Genomic DNA, 20410 nt, shown 5'->3' with positions numbered 1-20410 from the left:
AAAACTGTGCATTAACATCAGCTGATCAGAGCAATCCCTGGGAGTTCCCCTCAGTAACACAGCAGGTGTGAAAATATAACTGGTCCCCTCTACGGGAGGCTTTAGGATGCATTAGCTGAAATGCTCTTAAAATACACTTTTCCCTCTAATTAAAACCAGCTTTCTGCGTCCTGTTACTTTGGAGTCACAGCTTTTAGAGGCAGAGGATTGCTTTATGGGGGGTTTTAACATGTCTCAGAGCATGGGATGATGAGTCTGCTCAGCCGTCGGAGGCGTGGGAGCACCGCAGTGCCAGGAGATGCGCTGAGCACCTGCTGGTCCTTCCTCACAACAATGCCCTTCCCACTGAGGAGGAAGAGCAAGTGCATGTACAAAAAAACACCAGTGCTCCAAGGTCATTACTCTTGATTACTCTATTACTTGACTCAAGACTACCACAAAATTATCCTGATTTGCCACTGTCTTAAGCAGATGTTTAAGCCAGCACAAATAGAGTGCTAAGTGGGTGTAAATCAATAACAACTCCTGAACAGAGATTTCTGGCATGTCAGAGGTTTAAATTCCATTTCTGTAGCAGCAAAGGATACCATATGCAACAGTGGAAAATCAGCTCCTCCCTTCCTAATTTTACCTGCAAGATCTCTAAGTGGTGAGCAGCCCTTGCTTGGACCATTCCCAGCAGTGAATCTCAAACACACACACACAATTTCCCTTGGAAATCCTTCCTATTTCACTTTTTCCGTTTTTGGCCCTTGAAATTTCAACAGCAACCGATAGCTCAGCATCATTGAGGCTGTTTGTCTTCCACAGAGATTGGCAGTGTTCCATGTTTCATTTAAGAGCTGTCTCAAAACAGCCAGTTTTCCTCTGAAAAAATAAACAAAACTCTGAACCCCATTCCTCGGAGAAAAACCCTCCCCAAAACCCAGCAAGAATCAAAGCTGAAGTATCCAGGAAAGTTTATTACTTAAAAAGGACAAGTGAAGTTATTTGGAAGACAACTGCCAGAGGTACTATGAGAACACTGATATCCAAAGCTGTCATAATATTTGACCCTCAGAAAATAGGGCTATCCATCCCTTGGGTAAACTGGGATATTATTAAATGGGGAGAGGCAAAGAAAACACTTGTTTTCTTTTGGAAGAGGGACGTGGAGCTGCAGCAGCGCTCCTCAGCCGAGCATGCAGGCAATGGGGAGATCAAAAGCTGAGCTCCACGTCAGGAGCCTTTCATCTGCAGCTCTGCCAGCATTTAGAGATGAAAGTCCTAGAGTTTCACTGGGAGTGACGAAAAACATTCCTTAGGACCTTGCTTGAAAGCATGGCTGTCTGCAGAATGGATTTGTATTTAGGTTTTATGTTGATTTCCTTTTTTTCTTCCCGATTCCTAGGACTTAAATTACGCATGTTGGGTCAAATGCAGAAGTGGAGAAACTTCAAGCAAAGGAGATGGAGGTGGGATGTGGGATCTGCTCCACTGACTGTGGGTTTCAATCCCAGCCCCTCCAAGCTGATGTGTATGAAGGGTGGTCTTATTTCCCCCAGAAAGAAGGTCTTGTCTTTAATCTTCTCCCTCCATTTCAGGTCTCCTGGCTGTCTCCAGGAGAGCAGACGGGGAAGGAGGTGACCAGACTGTGGCTGCCACAGAAAGCATTGGATATGCAACTATTCAGTGAATTCTCACAAATGATGGTTCTGTTCTCAGAAATCAGGATTACTCAGCATATGCTTCACAAACAGGAGGGGATAAATCCATGGGATAATTTATTCACAATGAATAATTCAACCAGCAGAAGTGTCTACTCCAAAGATCGGGTCAAAAGTTGAGTACTTGAATAAATGAATTGCCCTTTCACAAATATAAAAAGCAGAAATCTCAATATTTATCATTTTCAGACATACAAATATTCCAGAACAACATTTTCTAATGAAGTGAGGAGGGGTGTTAATAATAAATTCTATTGATAACAGGAGTTAGAAAAGCAAATAATAACTGACTGGAATATGTTTATATATGAAAAGTGACTTTTCAAACAAACTATCAACAGTGGGCTGCATTATAAGACTATTAGGAAATAGAAACTCTGCAAATAACTTGCCTACCCTGGCAACTGCTGAACCTACTGCCAGTAAATAAGCATTACCCTGGAGCACGAGCCAAGCTGTCACAAGCTCAGAGACATCTGGCAAAAGCACAAGCAGAGAGACTCGAGATCCACAGCTGAGACCAGATGTGCAGCTGACCAAGGTGAAAAATGGGAACCATCAGAGTCCTCTCCCAGTGTCGCATCCCTAGAGGAGTCTCATCCCCTCCCTGGCTGGATGTGAGATGGGTTTTGCAGTCACTGCTGCTCAAGGACTCCATGCAGCCTGGGAAGTGTCCCTGCATGGTAGGGCAGCCAGAGACACCCCACCTTCAACCCAACCAGCATGGCCAGCACACCCTTTGCAGCACAACCAGCCACTTTGAGGCTCTTCTGGTTGGAACAGACCATGAGAAGCACTCAGTTGGTGCCTCATCTTTTGTCTCTCTGTGATGAGATGTCCATGGGGGCTCACTGTGCTTTCTTGGAAAGACGTTGTCCACAGTTCCTCCAGAGCTGGGTCTGCTTTCATTGTCCCACCTGCTGTGCCTTTGGGTAAACCTGCCCTTTTCCAGTAATCATAGGGACAGATCAATCTAGAGATAGGAGCTGACATGAGCTCATCAACTCCTTTCACCTGAGCTACTGCTGGTCATACTTGCTCATGGCTGACCTAATCCATGGCAGGAATTCCTCAGCCCTGGGCCGTCCTTGGCTACCAGGCAGCTTCACTTTGCTCTGCCATGAAGCCCTGCCTGCTGGGAAGAGCCATGGGCCACACAACAACTTGGTGGCCAAAGCAGCAATCTCGACCACTTTGGAGTCCCCATCCCTTCAGTGCAGCCAGAGTACAGCCTCTCACTCAAGGGTAGACCCAGAATGCAAGAATGGTATCTTAACTGGATTTTTTAAAATTTTATTTTATTTCTGGAGAAAAAAGGAAAAGGCCATTTTCAGTTTGGCTACAATAATAACAAACACACAAGAGCTGAGAGCCTTGATTTGTGTTTGCATTTCTACAGATTCATCTCAACAAGGATTCTGGACCCAGGAGAAGCAAATAGTGCTCCTGCCCTATAAAAGAGGTACAGGGAGCAAGAATGCAGTCCAGTAATTATAGAAACAGTCTGGAGTCAGAAGGGCTCTACTACGAGCAATTAAAAAGAAAATTAACCATAAGAAAAGTTTTTTTTTCAGTTTTATAGCTAAACCCACAAATAGAAGAAATACTGTACTGCTGAACTCGAACAAACAAGCATGCCTGATTTTAATGAGCAAAATGAAGGGCTTGTTTTATGGGATATGTAATATAATAGTCCCATGGTAAGGGAGTCTATTTCTCCACTGCTCTGCACTGCATGCAGTTATTCCAAGTGATGCAAAGTGGATGTAAAACGCTACCAAACCCAAATGTCTTCCTTTTGTCCTCATTCAGTCCTCTCCTACACCCTCTGAATGTATGTGTGCACCACGGTGCTGCGTGTGGATCATTAAAGGGAAAGGACAAGTACTGTTCTGGACTCATCCCCTTGCCACAAACTTCCTGTATGATCCTGGCTGAGTCACCTGATTTTGGCAGGAGGTGTGATGGCAGAGCTCTGGCAGCAGTCCAGAGGTCCCAGTTGCTGGTGAGGGTGGGATGCAGGGGACTGGCAAATGGTGAAGCACCAATGCCATGGCTGAGCCATGCATCTTCCCACCTGATGCTCCTTAAGTGCTTCTGTGGAACTCTAACTCTGCTCTCAGGGACAAAATACCATTTCTCATGTGACTATAGCCATCAAGGCACTCAAATACCCCTACAACGGGGGTGTTTGGAGAGGAATCTTGCTGTTATTGTGGCAAAAACTACTGTGGTCTATGAATATAGAGACAATAAGCAGAAGAGTGGCAGCAGCAAGGATGCAGTCCCAAAAATTCCCTGGGGGAGCTGCAGATAGCTGGGCTCTCCCTCCATGCCAGCAAAGACCATGGATGTCCATGTGTGTGAGGGGCACATTCACATACAACACAACTTCCCTCATCCCTTCCCACCACACCCCTCCTTGCATTCCCTGAGCTCTCTCATACCAGAGTTAAAAAACCCTATCTATGCTTATACCCCCCACCACTGCCACCACCCTTTGTCCCACAAAATAATTTGTGCTTACTTGCCCAAACCTTCTAAAATAAAAAGACAACTTGTTGTTTATAAATGCAAAAGAAAATATATTACTTGTTTGCCAGGGTCTTAAGGAAATAGTCTTAAGGCTATATAGCAAAAATTATTTCCAGTTGACTCCTTCCACCCCATCAGTTTCAAAGAACAAATTTGTTGGCTACTTTGTTTTTGCTTTATTCAAAAAGAAAAGCTTTAAAAAAAAAAAAATTCTAGCTCTCATATTTCATGCCATTCTTCTTGTGGGCAAGAACAGAGCAGGGACAATACCAGCACAGAGAAGAGAGAAAGGTCTGAACAGCAGCTGGGTACGAGTGAAAGCAGTAATCTTCAAAGCTGGCTTTTGTCTCTTGTAGCCCGTATGGTACGAGACAGTGATCTCACCCAGGGTCGTGCTCCTGCTCCTTCTCTTCCTCCTGCCTCTTCTCTTTCAGTTTTGGGTGTTGCTGGTAGAGGCTGCCCTGTTAGAGAGAAAAAACCCAGGGTTGCCTGTCTCAGGGCATAACACGGGGTGAAGCTCGCTGTGCAGCTCCAAGCATCCCGGACTGTGCTTTCCAAGGTGGTGACACCCCAGGGCCTTTCCCCAAAGATGGGTTTGGCTGCCCAGAGAGGCCAAGCAGCCAGGATCAGCTCCAGGGAGACAGCAGTGCGGGCCTTGGGTGCCACGAGGGTTGTGGAAATGACTCAAACACAATGACCACAGGTGGTTTGGATGGCAACCTGGTCTAGTGGAAGGTGGCAGGGGGTTAAAACAAGGGGATCTTTACGGCCCTTATAACCCAACCCATTCTGTGATTGCAAACCAGCTAAAGTTGCTGCTCCTCAGCAATTTCTCAGGGATACCAGCAATCTCTGGAGTAACCAATCTCACCAACTGTATCACCTCCACCCCTGGGGAGTGCCTTACTTTGAGCTAGTAAGAGAGTCACCATCGCAACCAGGTTTGCTGGGAAGAGGGGAATGAGGAGGCAACACCAATTTGGCACTCACATTCCCCAGAGTGAGGAAAAAACTCTCTGTAGTGGTTGCAGCAGAGGTTTTAAAGGCAGAGCTATCCACTGTCCTTGTCCTGGGTCAATGCAAAGTCCATTTCAGAGGTACCCAGCTGCTCTTCCTCCCCATCTATATGACAGCAGCATCCAGAGCTGATTCTCAGAGGTACTTTAGGGCACCTCATATTTGTTTTATTCTGCATTAGGTTTTTTCTTTTCAGTAACAGCAAGTAAATCAGAAATTAAAGATTTTGGAAGATTAATTTGCTTGCAAATTCAGGGTGATCTGGGCTAATAGTTTCAGCCAGAGGGGGGAAATAAAAAAAAGGAAACTAAGAGAATAGACTGGGAGGAGAATTCTGAAAAAATTTCAAAACACATTGTTTCAAAATCTCCTAAACAAAATGGGATGGGTTTTTTTCTGAAATACAAAAATGTTGCATTTCGACATTTTCCCATTCGGGTCTCAAAACAGCCTTTTTGTTTTACAAACTAATATAAATCAAAAGGAAACAAAGTTGAATGAAAAGGTTAATAAATGCAATAAAACATTTGGGTTTGGACTGAAGAAAATATTTGGTCTTGACCCTACAGGAATCTCTTCCTTTTTTTTTCCCCTCAGTTTGCCAAGAAAATGCAAATAATTTGTTTTGGTTTGACCTGAAGCAATTTATTTATCATTCTTGGAACATGAAACGCCATTGTTTACCTAGATCAACTCAGCAGCTCCCTGGCACCCTTTTCTTGGGGGAATTAAGGAGATCAAGGGGATTAAGAGAGACCACATTGAGCTGCTGCCAGGAGGGTTGATGTGGGGTCTGGGCTTTTTGATCCCAGAAGAGTGCTTAGGTGCTATATTTCCCACAGTGCCCTTAGGAGAAGAAGCAGATGTGGGGAAAGGTGAGATTTTTTATTAGACTAAAATAAAGGATTAATGAAAGATATTATCTGCACTCACAAGACTGGAAGATGAAGGACAGTCACTGCTAAAGCACAGCTCTGTCCCAAAGGACACCATAACATCCTGACAGAGTAGATTTTATGGGCTTTAGAAAGAAAATCAGGATGGACAGGTTTCACAACTTGCCCTCTGAGAAAAAAGGCAGCAATTCCTGTCCCTATCCATACATTTGAGAGCTGTCAGACAGACAGACAGACAGACAGACATGGGAACGATGTGGAGGATCCTAAAACAGGGCTGGCCCCAGGTTGAGCTCCTCAGTGTGCCATGCCAGGGGCTCCTGCATAACATGTGATTGATTTTGGTTGCGTAATGCTGAGCTGTAAGACCTCATCAGCTGCTACTCATTACACAGGCACAGCCCTTCTTGAATAGAAACCATAGCAGAAAATAGATCTGGGGATGTAAAACCTGACATCTTGAATTCATAAACGGAGCGACAGCATTCTTGTTTAGAGTCTGAGGGTGGCCTGTTCTGAACTCGCCTTTTTTTATACCAGATGAGTCTAACCTCAGAGCCAGGATGACTCCAGCTCATATCATTAGCCTAAGGCGAAGAAAAGACCATGTCTCAAGTCTCACTGCTAGTCTCTACAAAGTGCCCAAGCAAGGGACACTGAGTCTGATCCTGCCATCTCAGCAGACCCACCAAATCTCCTCAGCAGGGACAAAGGGTGCCACCCCAGGCTGCAGTCAGACTGTCTTCTCACACAGATATTCTAATCAGGAATGAGTCCCAGCCACTAGAAAGAGGCAGAAAATAAACCAAGAAATCACTCTCCTCCCTACCCCACTACCAAATCTGTTTCTCTTCCAAAAGCAGTGACCCAGAGCTGTGTCAAAGAGAGGGACAAGATCAACTGTTTTCATTAAGCAGTGGAGGGCCTGGGGGAAGGACTCATTGACCTCTCAACAATTTTTTGGTCTTCATAATTTTCTTTACAGTTCCACATACTTGTTTAATTTAAATGTGGGTTTGGGGAGATTGGGTCTTTATGCCAAATCTCCTGTATGAGGTCAGGGAGGACATCTAACCTCTTCCTGCCTTTCCAAACCCATGATAATATATATTGACAGACCCACAGTGCTGACTTTGGCTGGAATAGAGTTAATCTTCATATAAGCTGGTATGGGGCTGTGTTTTGGATTTGTGCTGGGAGCAGTGCTGTTAACCCAGGGGTGTTTTTGTTATTGCTGCCCAGGACTCACACACAGCCAAGGCCTCTCCTGCTCCTCACCCCGCCCCAGCAGTGAGGAGCCTGGGGGTGCACAAGGAGTTGGGAGGGGACACAGCTGGGGCAGCTGACCCCAAATGACCCAAGGATATTCCATACCATATATATGGCATCAGGCTCAGTATATAAAGCTGGGGGAAGGAGGAGGAAGGGGGGTCAGTCAGAGTGGTGGCATTTGTCTTCCCAAGTCACCGTTAGGTGTGATGGAGCCCGGCTGTCCTGGGCATGGCTGAACACCTGCCTGGGGAAGTGCTGAATTTATTCCTTGCTCTGCTTTGTTGCACACACAGCTTTTGCTTTATCCATTAAACCATCTTTATCTCAACCCATTAATTTTCTCCCTTTTACTCTTCTGATTCTCTCCCCCACCCCACCGAGAGGTGAGTGAGCAGCTCTGTGGGGCTGAGTTGTTGGCTGGGGTTAAACCATGATATCCATTCATTAGATAGTGGTGCTGGAGACATGAAGTATCTATCTGGCCAGCAGGCAAGGACAATTGCAAGAGTAACCTGAGAAAGCATTAATTTGTCTCTAATATACCCTATCACTGTCCCTAACCTGCTCATATCCAGTCTTCTTCAGTGCATCCACTAACAACAGAGAGGTCTTCTCCTGCAGCTCCTTTTGCAGCTCCTTGTGCCCTCTCCACACAGTGGATCACCCTTTTGAAGATTCTTTCCAAGATGTCTGGCAGTGCAAGCCCCTTTCTCACCTACACAGTGTGATGGAAGAAATCAAATATGAGATAAAAATATACCCGGTGCAGCAGCCTGGCTTAAGCATGCTGTCACCAGGTCCTGTCTATTTATTCTCTGTCAGCTCTTTCTGCTTGCTCCATCTTTCCTCACATATTTCAAATCTGCATCTAATTCAAGTATTACATCAATTTATTTTCTTAATGCTCTTATTCCCCTGAACCATGTTTTTATGCTGGGTAGCCGTCTCTGGAAGCACAGTGCTGAAATAAAGCACTTATTGGCTGCAGCTCCAGGGATTTTAACCGGATATCTGCCTTTGTTTAAATTAAGTAAACCAGGATGTTTCCTAAACACCATAAGGACAGAAGTTTAGACTTCTACTGAATCAGCTTTTTGACCTAAAGCCAGAAATGCTTCAGTCAAGGACATCCCCCAAAGGAGTCCAAGGAGCCTGAAAATCCCCTTCTATCAGGTCCAAGGGCTCTGTGACTCACTCTGTGGGGACCCGGTTCTCAATCCTTTGGAAGGGATGCCCACCCCTACAAAGTGTCTACACGTAGCCACTCAAAACTACATGATATACATCCCACTCTTCAAATGCATTTTTGGATACAAGGCTGTAGTTTGTACACTTAGACATACTGACTCATGCTCCCCAATGAAAACAAACCTGCAGCCAGTGATGGGGCACAGCTTTAGACAGTTCTGCAGAGGCATGGACTGATACCTTCAGTTTTTATCAGGTGGGGAGTTTCCAAAGTGCTCAAAGGTGGGCATTATGGTGAACTCAAAGTAAAACAGAGATTTCAGCACTGTTTCTTACACTGGTTAACTTTCTGGAAGCCTAGAAGTTAAGTACACAATTTCCATAAGCAACAAATGGCAGATGGACATATCTTCCAAGCAGATCCACAGCCTGTGAAGACAGGAGAGTCCAAAAAGCCGAGCCTTTAAGGCATCTGTGCATCTTCAGACTTGCATTTTTATTTCCTTCTGAAGAACCATGGTGGCCCAGATGCAGCACAGAGGGATCCAAATGAACAGGAAAGTATCAGTGTACCCAAAGAAAACTGCTGCAAATATTGACTGCTGGGTGAAGAGGCAGGGTGAGTAATTCCTATCAGAAATTGGTTCAATTATTGGAAATGCTGACAAAAGCAAAATGCACAATAAACTGTGGTTGTTCCCAGCCAAAGGCTCAAACAGTTTTGCTGTCCTTCAGCCACAGGGCACGGACAAAACAGCCCAGAAACTGCTGATGAAATTAATCATTAATTCTCTTAATTAAACAACTAAGAAAAAGCTTTGTAATCAAATATCTACCTTCCTTTTGTCAAGAACAGCTAACACTTTTGCAACACAGAGTTTGGAGAACACTCTCTCAAGGTCAGTTTTAGATTGAACTGATTCCCATTTGAGGCTCTGAGGTGCTTGGCTGGGTTATTTCCCTGTGAGCTCCACCCATAAACCATTACTGGGGCTTTACTCTTCCAGCCTCTTTCCCTAAAGTCAGCTGCTCTATTTAAGGAAAGAGACACTTCTCTCTAGGAATGATGTTAGTAAAATATGACCAGCAGTCCTGACTGTGGCATGTCTACAGAGGTCACTGGCTTTGAAGGACTTGTTAAATGTGTTTTATTTGTCTCAGGTAATGCCATGGTGGTGATTCACCCCATTTTTGTATGCCAGCAAAATGAAGGAGCACTGCTAATGTTTTATATCAAGGTGCAGAGTGCATCATTAAATGCCTTCACACAGGCAACTGACGTCACACAGTTTGTTTTTTTTTTTTTCTTCACTTCTCCTCCTTGGCATTGCCCAGGACTTCATCAGGAGAAAAAGCACACATAAATGAAACACAGACCTCATGTGGCTCAGCAGCAGTGCCCTACATCACTCAGATTTTACTAGCAGCACAGTTTTTAGATGAGAGCTGTATTCACATATAAACAGAGCTCAAAATGTTGTCCAGATCAGCGAAAAAGGAAGTTAAATAATTAGCTATTAAAAAAAAGCAAACTTAATGAGAAGCCAGGTAATGCCTAACTGAATATGATACTAGAAAGCAAAGGAATCTAAGTGAGGCAATTTACATATCTTGGCAGCAACGCGCAGCTCAGTAGGAATGTCTGGAAGGAAATCACATCCACAGTCAGCACAGCAGTGTTAACCAAGATTTGAGCCTCAAAAATCTACAACTTAAATTGCCATCACTCAGTCTCCAGTTCATATGTTATTCCCATGTTAACAAACGGGTAGAAAACCAGAAAAAATCCTCTGAAAGTCCAGAGAGCCAGCCAAAGGACTTTGGATGCAAACTCCTTGGGAAGAATGATATATGACTAAAGGAGTTTATTTCAGACAGTGCAGAAGTTGATCAAAGGTTCTGCTGTAGAAGAGATAACCTGTAGACATACCTTGAAGCAGCTTTAAACATATAATTAGCAGCAGTCTGAGCCAAAAGCATAGCAGAGTAACTACCCACACACTCACCCTTCTTTGGATGGGTTGTGTCACTACTTTGGACCTGGCTGCTGCTAAAATTATATGGTTTGGATTAATCTGCTCAATGCTTCAGCCACAACAGTGATGGCAGAAAGGACTCTCAGAGTTCTGAGAGTCCAGCATTACCCAGTACTGGAGAGGCACACAGCAGATATATGCCAAAAATGAAAACAGAACATCTGCAGAGGTTGTCTTGCCACCAGGCACCTGGAAGGAAGCACAGATGGGGATGGCTGCATCATGCTCCTCAAAGGAAGAGACATTCAAAGAGCAGCTCAAGCCAGACAGGACTGACTAAGAAATTGTCTCAAGTACCCAATGGTGAGAGAAGCATCCGAATTCAGTTTCTTCAGTCTTGTAAGTGGGTAGCAGAAGCTGAAGACAAAAGGAAATAATTAATTTTAAAGCTTGTTTCCACTACTGTCCTTCAGTGCCCCCAGAGCTAAAACTAAGTGACTGAAGTGCAGCTGGGTAAACACAAACCAACCCAAAACCCAGTCTGCTTCTTGAAAACATCACTAGTAGCTGCTTGTTTGCAACTAGTTTGAGAGTTTAAAACCTGCTGGACCCCCAAGGACATGTCTGCATGGATGTAAACTATGCTAGAGCAACCTGCCTGTTCGTGCTCACCACATCCCTTGAGGAGAACCCAGCTGCCCAGGCACAGAGCTGGGAGCAAAGGTCCTCCCCAGCACCGCTCTGCAGGATGGCCCTTGAGCAAACGCGCTTTCAAGGGTAAATGCTGCCGCCCGTATCTTTTCTTTCGCCTCTTTAATCTTATCAGTCTGCCTAAACCTGGTCTAACAGGCCATCCAAGGGGCAGCGATTGCCTCAGGGGTGGACATGCAACCGGAGTGAGCCTGCCAAGTATGCAGATGGTTGTTATCTGCAACAGCACTGCTGTGCAACAGGCTGAGCCGGACTCTCGGCCATCTCCTGAGGAAGAGTAGAGCATGTCCTAAGAGCGCAGTGTTCCCATCTTTCAGCCTTTTGAATTCAGCCTCAGCAGAGGCTGCCTTTGATCAGATCATCACCAAACCCTCCCCACATTAAATTCCCCCAAGTGGATCCTCAGCTGTGGTAAATCAGCGCGGCTCCCCCAGGGTGGATGGAGGGATGGCGTAACCCCTGCGCCTGAGGATCCATCCAGCCCTCTTTCATCCAGATCGAGCATTAGTGATAAATGCAACCAGTTTCAAACGCCTTTGTCTGCCTGTTGGAAGAATGCAGATTGTGAAATGGGAATTTGCAATGCTAACAAAATCCTGAGGAAGGGCCTCAGAGAAAAATAACTGCAAACAAACACGACCAAACCCTCTCCTGTTTAGAAGATTCACAGCATCCCAAGGAGGTCAGAGCAGGGAGTCAGAAAACAACTCCACTTTGTGAGGCAGGTCTGTGGGCAAAGGACACCTGATATTGCAGAGGGACTTGCTGGCTGCTTTGCAAGACCCTGAAGATTCACACAGATGTGATGGAGTTGTGCACCATAGAGGTTTTGGCCTGCCCTGTTTTCTCCTCACATTTGCATTTACTCTGGACACAATCCTCGCATTTCTGCTAAACTCTGGTACTCCCTTGGCAGGCTGCACTGCCAAGGTGTAGCATTGCACTGGTCAGTGGAAATGATGTCTGTGAAGACTATGTAAGCACAGACCCTCTCTCCATCCACCCACCCACTCAGCTTCTCCCTGTTTTTTTGCACCTTCTCTCATTTCTGAGAAACTCACCCTCAGCTCGGTTCCTCCATCTGCAAAGTCTTTCATCTGGAATTAAAAATAGAGTTGCTGTAGGCAATTTCTAGACTCACTGTGAATATGGAGAGGTGAGATGTGAAAACTGACTTTGCACCAATTCTGGCCCAAATTCCCTGAAGCTCACCTCTTGCATTTTCTGCCCCAGTGAAAAGGCCATACTCAGAGCTTCGAGGAAGAGAAGGGTTACCTTTCATTGCCTTTGCACAGGACTGCAGTCCTCGGGCCTTCTCTTTAAGGTTTAACATCCTTGGGAAGTAAAAATTACAATACAGACCAAGGAGGGAAACAGAGAAAAGAGCAAGTAGCAAAGCCAGTACCATCAGGTGTATAGGAGCAAAAGTAAAACATTTCATTTAAGCAAGACATGATCTCTCCTGGTTCCTCTGGATCTGCAAAACTCAGCATGAATCCCCCACAAATCATTCCTCAGATCCTCTCTCACAGCAGTCCTCAAGACACCCCTGAGCTCCTCACTGCCATGGGACAGGCAATGCCCTCTACCATTTTTTCCTCACAAATAACTTCTAACTTGAGTTTGCCAGTGGTGACCTGTGGTGTCAGAGCACAGCCAGGTCTCAAAACACAAAAGCTTTGTATAAATAAAGATTCGTCTACAGCTGTGAAAATGGCACAATATTTTTATTCCCTTTCACGTGGGTCATTGCAAACACACCAGTGAGGCTGAAGCATTTCAAATTAAGGCAGACAAAAAGACTGAGTGCAACAAAATAAAAGAAGCCAGTATAAGGACAAGTGGTTATTGCACATAATAACCAAAGGAAAAATAACATTTTTGAGTTTTCCCCTGTCCAGTATTTTTGACAAGGAAGAAGCTAAAATCCAAATCTTTCTCCTTTTTTCCCCCAAACAAGCATCACAGTCTCTCGGTAAAATGAATTTCACCCTGAAAATTTAGCTGACAGCAGATAAATTCACAGATCTCTAGTTTTCCAGCATCATCCACATAAAAACACCCCAAACACTTGTGACATTGAAAGTGCTCCAAGAGAATGTTTGATTTGGAGAATTTTCCTTGTTCACTCTCAGGCCTGAGCATATGGTTGGCATTTCAGCATCCTTTTCTAAAGGCTAAACAACCTCAGCTTCCTCAGCTGCTCCTCATAAAATCTGTGCTCCAGACCTTTCCCCAGCTCCATTGTTCTTCTCTGGACACATTCAGTACCTCAATGTTGTGCTCAGTTCACCCCTCTCGTTGTGAGGGGCCCAGAACTGGACACAGGACTGAAGGTGTGGCCTCACCAGTGCCCAGCACACGGGGACAGCCCCTGCCCTGGTCCTGCTGGACACTCTCTTGTTGATACAAGCCAGGATGCCATTTGCCTTCCTGGCCCCCTGGGAGCAAGCATCCTCAGGAGAAACACCTTTTCCTAAGGTATAGCCTGTGTTTCCATTTGCAGGTAGGATTTCCTTTGGCTTTCAGCTGGGAGGTTAATTCTGATAAGCCACAATGCCTTGTTTTAAATTGTTTTTATTACCAGTTTGACACATTACACTAATATTTATTTTTCAAATCATTCCATGAAATACCTTACTGATACAATTGAAATGGATATTAACTTAATGGATATTAACTTTATGTTTGGTCTTCTCAGGACCAATATTCACCTGGTATCTTAAATCTGTCCAACCCTGCTTATGTAAGGAATGTTTTTGAAAGCTGAAGTGAGGTAGAAGCAAATGCAGTATATTTCACACATAGTAAGAGACCAAGAGAACTCAAAGTTAGCATATGAGTCCATTTCCTGCCACCAAACTCTTTTAATTTCTCTGAAAACAATATTGCTCCTACAAAACTATCCATAACCAGCTGTTTATCAGACTTCAGACCTTCCAGTAATGCTTACAATTTCCTGAAAAGTCAACATCTATTTTTCAAGTGGCTGAGTCAGGCCTCAAGTAATTTATTGGCTGAAATAAAAACATGAAGTGAGGCATTTTGAAAGCTAATGTATAACTCTGGATGATATCCATTGTGCCATAATGTGTTTGAGAGACCAGCAGTGATGACCATGATAGTAATATTTTGTTGTGTTTATGTTTCATTACTGTGTTATGTCATACACTCCTGCATAGTCAAAATCAGTGCTTTAATTTTGAATCATCTCACATTGAACTGCAAAAAATGTATGAAATAAAAGCAGCATACTTCAGTCCCCTAGCATGTCTCTCCATCAACCTTATCTTTATTATCTTTAAGGAAAACTATAATTGGATAATCTTTACTTAATGTAAACTTCTAAAAGCTGGAAGCCATTTCAAGATTACATAGATTAACTGTGGCTACCTGTGAGAACATGCTTCAACATTTTGATGAGTTCAGGGTGGATAAAATCAAGCGTCTCCAGTATTTACAAAACTATTTTGGCAAAGAAGTGACTGAAATTTTTTCACACAGCCTTCAAGAAAAATGATAACTTTACTCTAGTGTCCTTGTCTTTCTTATTACCCCATGAGCCAGTCATACGGCTGGAAGCAAATAGTGGTTTTAATTTTCTTTGCCGACAGAGTTCTCTCTGGCTCCTGGGTTAACTTTACACTGTCAGCTGCAAAGAGGAATATATTTTCAAAGTTCAGATAATTTGATTTTGGTATCCTTTTTACATGTGCAGATATCCCTTGTTATGTGTGGCACAGCTGTCTGCAGAGAAATCAGCCTGACAGTGATTATCCCCCTTCCACTCTGTAGTAAGATACAAACTATTACAAATATTTTTATATTTCTATGGTTTGAGGCATCAACAGCCACAGAGAAAATATGCCCTTTTAAACCAAGTTCCTACTTGTGTTCTCAATTGAAAGAGGAGCAAATATATTCCTGGCAATATACAATGCTTTTGTCTTACCATGACAAATGATTAATGCTATGCCTAAAATCTGGGGAAGGACACAAATTTGCTGTCACAATCAAATGGCTTGTATGAGCTGGAGTGGATACTGCAGCCACCTCCTTGTCATTGCTTCCAAAGTGCCCAAGTTTGTGCTTTTTTCCTCACAGAAAATGAGGATTTTTCTCCACCACTAGGCTACAGAGATTCCTAGGATCTGCACTGTTTGCTGCTGTCTCCCACGAGCCCACCATGAGCAATTAAGAAATAATTTCTGGGTAAACTACATTAAGCCTTTTGGCAATTATTGCTATTATTCTGATTCATTTAAAGTCCTTTCTCCCCTCATTGCAACAAGTTCAGAAACTGGTGATTAAGAGAAGTAACTTGATTTTGTCCATTAATAATAGTTCCCAGTTACAGCTGTTGTTACACTCCACATAGGGACATCACAAAATAATTGAAAATATCTAAATAATATTCTCCTTCAGCCTTGGAGAAAATGTCTGTCCCACCTACCTAGAAAGCCCACAGATTCCAGACACTATAGAGACTGAAGCAGACAGTTCACATAAATATATGGCAATATATATTGCCCACCCTATTTAGTTACAGAAGAATATGTATATAGCAGTTTTCAATCAGTTTCAGTTTGTAGGTCTTTGGGGTGCACTGACTTCTGAATGGTCTACAAAAATTCACAAGAAAAATAAGCATATTGTCAATAGGCTTCAATTTAACTATATGAGGGGCTGAAGCTCTGCTGGTAAAAAAATGTGAATGTCTGCAAATGAAAAAGATTGAAAACCACTGGCTACTCTGCTTGTTTTTTGTTTTTTTTTTTGGTTTTTTTTTTGTTTTTTTTTAAGGAGGACTGGAGGTATGCTGTAAAAATGCTTTCAGAAGGACCTATTTACCTTTCCCTAGTACTGAAAACATTTGAGTGGAGTTTGCAATGAAATTGTGATCTTTGGATTTAATGATGCTGCACAAATGGGAAATGGTGCTGTATGAAATGAAAGCCACACATCCTGACCTCCAGCAAGGCTCTAGTTTGGAGAAGTGAAGCCTTAAGGGACCATGGGACTCCTGCTTTGGACCCACCTGTGCCACTTCCAGCCAGTGTCCATGGAGTCAGTGGAGTCCTGGTCTCTCTCTACACCATAGGGAAGCCTTCAAGCCCCTCCATCATCAGAAAGCAACATTGATAAAAAGGGATGAAAAACAACCCCCTTCATCAGCTGAACATCCCAGATCCCTCCACTATCAGCAGAGAGAGACAAGCACCATTAGAAGAAATGTAAGTTCAAAAAGTCAGGTTTTGGAGGCCCATTGTTCTTGTCAGCCATAGCTGAGATCCCTCACGTTCCTAATTCAGGTGTTTGCTAACTTCACTTGAAATCATGTAAGGTTTTTCAGCCTACATGGGCAACACAGCGTCACAGAGAGAGGAGATGCTCAGAGAGGGTGGGGAGTTTCTAGAGTCACACAGTTAATGGCAAATCTGGGGGTAAGTCTTGGGTCTCCTGCATACCTCCATAAATAAAAACCTTTGACCTGTCGGTGAATCTTTTACAAGGTGCTCAAGATCAGCAGTACCTGGCATCTGGGTTTCCAAATGCTTATTAATGATTCATCTGATCCACTGACCTAAAGCAAAATTAGCTGTGAAAAGCATGGCAAAGCCATGCAGGCCTTGCAGGCCTGGTACACTTGTCTCCCAGCAATTTTCTGGTCACGTTTTAAATGAGTCAGGGCTTCCTTTCAGAACAGATAGAGCCAATGTGCTAAAAGTATATGCAAAATTATTGGGGCAAAGTGCAATAGAGGATGGACCCATCACCATGTTCTGGAAAAAAGTATCATGAGCAATTTTTTTATATAAAAGGATAATAAGGAAGAGAATTTCATCACAAGAAAAGCTCCCAGCATTGAGTTCACTTCTCTTCTAAGAAGAGGATATTTGTCCAATATAGGAAGAAAGTGCTCTTGTTTATTAAAACATTAATTTGCCCATCTCTCCCAGTACCACCAGGATCACCACCTGCCCCTGCCCATGGCAGCATCCCAGCTCCTCTGGAAAGGCTGTTTGAACATTGTAAACTGCACTACAACTCAAGCAATCAATTCCCTCTCTAGGAAAGAGGCTGCTAGAGCATCGCAATGTTCCTGGAATGTTTGGAAATACTTGTCAAAACATGACTCTGGTTTCATTGTTAGTTCTATTAACATTCAAACATTTCCCTTGTTGATTAAAGGCATTGGCTCCATGAAATGTCTTGAAGTCAATGCCTACCTTCCTCCTACCCAATTTCTTATGCAACTGCTGCTTTCCACACCACAAATGTTTTTCCCTTAATGGTAAATGAAATTATTTATGCCACAATTACTATGCAGAGGCCTTTTGAGGCTGATGAAGGCCAAACCTCCCTGACCACAGGTTGTGTTCTTCATTGTGTTTGATCTGGACATCCAGCATGCTGCGTGAGGGGAATCATATTCCTGCAAAAGCACAAGATCCCTGAGGTAGTTATCACTTTATTGTGACAGAGTTGGACATGGTCCCACAAGCCAAGCTGCAGACCAGGAGTTGATATTTGGGAAGGCATTTTGCCTTCCTGGGCTTTGGAATTACTGAGTGTACCACAGGGATAATAACACTTAACTATCCCCTAGAGGATTATCGCTGTTTGTAAAGACCCTCAATTGCTTTTCCTCTGCAGAGCTGCTGGCCATGCACACTAAATCTGGAATACATGTCTGTTGCTTCGTATTTCAAAGGCCAGTAAAAGCTGTAGAGTCACCCAATCCTGTAATACATCCTGTATATTTAATATGCTGATACACGTCTGATCCACCCACCTTATCTCTGGAGCAGAATACACTCAGAGCAGAGCTTGCACCATGCCCTTTGGAAAAATAAAACTACCATGGGAATTGCAAGAAGACAGCCATACAAATCAGGCTCTAGATGTGGCTGGGCTGGTGTCAGACACAACACTGTGTCAGCACTGGCTTGAGGGAGCACACAATCTGTATTAAAGCAGAAATGAGCATGACTGAATTGTCCCCATATTCGAGCTTCCTCCCAGGTGAATCTTCCACTGAGAAAGAGCTTGCCTAAAAGTCATAGCGATAATGACTAATATTGACCATAATTCTGCTGTCCCTTATAGATGTATTTATTTTAGGATGTGGCTGCTTGTTCTGAAAGTTCCCATGCCACTCACTACTTGTCCCTTTCCCTATCTTGGAGTGGGGCAGAACAGGGGAAAACCCCTGGAGAAAGGAGACCCACCAGGCAATACAGTGGGGCCAGGACCTGGGGAAGAGTGCAATGTGTGTGAGCTCTAAAGGGCTGCAGAAAAGGGAAGTTTCTGTAACCCCTGCTGCAGGTGAGCAGTCAGGGTGGATGGGCAGCAGCAGACAGCTGGTGCCCTTTGGTGGTCTCTGGCCACATCCAGGAGAGAAGACTTCAAGGGCAGCTGTTGGACTCCCAGAAGCTCATTTTGGCAGTGTGTGATTTCTCCTTACAGGCACCAGCCTGCACAGGCTGGTCAGGGATTAAACAGGCTAAGGCTTCGGTTCAAATGCCCCTCAAAGTGAGGTGCTCTGCTACACCCACAAGGGCAACCCTGACGCACACACATTTGCCTGAAATATCCTATGTGGCCATGGCATGAAGAGGTCTGGCAGGCAGCAGTGATCTCTGTCTTGTCCCCTCCAGGCTCCTGCATGCTGCCTTGGTTTGCTCCAAGGACAGACAACACACAGCCCATGCAGGTGGTCAGTGACACCTCTGAGAGCCACTTGTGACCCTGGTGCAGTGCCGTGGCTGCACACACACAGCTGCTGTGCTGAGTCAGCATTATTTCAAGGTCTGATTTTAAATCCCTGCTTCTTAAACCCTCCACAGGCTTGCTCCAGTTTTTTGTTTGGATTTTTTTCCCCCTCTTTCTCAAATTGCCTGCTTTGCTTTCCAGGCTGACAAATTATTTTACCTCTGCCAGCACCTCCCATATGAAGCTCTTGCAGAAGAGATCCAGCATGCCTCTCCAGTTCACTTTCTCCTTCTTATTTCACCTCCAATAAAACAGCTCACTCCTTGCCCTCTATTCCTTGTCTGTTCCATGCCATTCAGTGGGAAACAAATCCAGCAGGATAAGATTTTGTTGCAACCAGCTCACAGAGGGTGCAGGCACAGAAAGATCCTTCACAAGGTGTTTGACTGTTCACAGTGTTTACCCTGACAATCATTTGGATCCTTAATCTTAGCAACAATGACTTTTGAGCTTGAAATTCAATAAACCAGCCTGGAAGTGCAGTTCTAAGGGCTGGCTAGCTAATAAAAAGCGGTTTAGCTGTTCCAATGCACCTTATTGATATAAATGGATAGTGACATGAGCTCTGGAAAATGTACCCCAGTGCTGGCATCCACTGATGCTATTTAACCCTTGAAGGCTAAGGGTGAACAGCTTGGATTCTACTCATGCACACTGATACTGATCTCTGAACCAATATTTCAATTCAGTTTTGTGTGAACTCATAGCATTCGGCTGGGCTGAAGGAGCAGCCTGTTACAGCATTGTGAGGCCACAACACTCAGTCTGGCTCACAAGTCAGCTAACAAGACACAGTTTTGATAAGAAATATTTGGGAATATTTATTGTGTGTACCTAACCTGATATGATTCAGCAGCTTAAGTGACTGCGACTCTGATCAAACTTGCCAGCATATTAAAATTTGAATTAAAGCTTCACCTATTTCAGCGCTCTGCTCCAACTCAGTATTGACTCAGGAAATGCTTTCTGCTGGCTAAGGAAGCAGCTCCTGTGAGTATCAGATGTATGGGGGCACGAGAACCCAGTGTAATTTTTGCAAGATCCTTGTTGAGGCCAGCACTGGTGCCTGAGCCTTCTGGCTGCCATGCTAATCTGACAGCTCAGATGTGCAGGAGAGAGCTTTGCACAGCGCACAAGGGGGGCTGCAGGGGAAGGGAAGTGATCACAGGCTTTCTGACAGCAATGTCACCAAGGCTGACATTGGCATGAATAAAGCCTCTCTCCATGCCTCTCCAGAGCCTCAGTCCCAAGGGTTTTGGGAGAAGCATCTGACAGCCTGTCCTGTCCCCATCTCCTAGACAGAGAGGCAGAAGGGACTGCTTAAAGCATTCGC

This window comes from Vidua macroura, chromosome 4, assembly GCF_024509145.1.
Source record: "Vidua macroura isolate BioBank_ID:100142 chromosome 4, ASM2450914v1, whole genome shotgun sequence".
In the NCBI taxonomy this organism is placed as follows: Eukaryota; Metazoa; Chordata; class Aves; order Passeriformes; family Viduidae; genus Vidua; species Vidua macroura.
The sequence above is the reverse complement of the archived record's forward strand: the minus strand, read 5'-3'. Positions refer to the sequence as shown.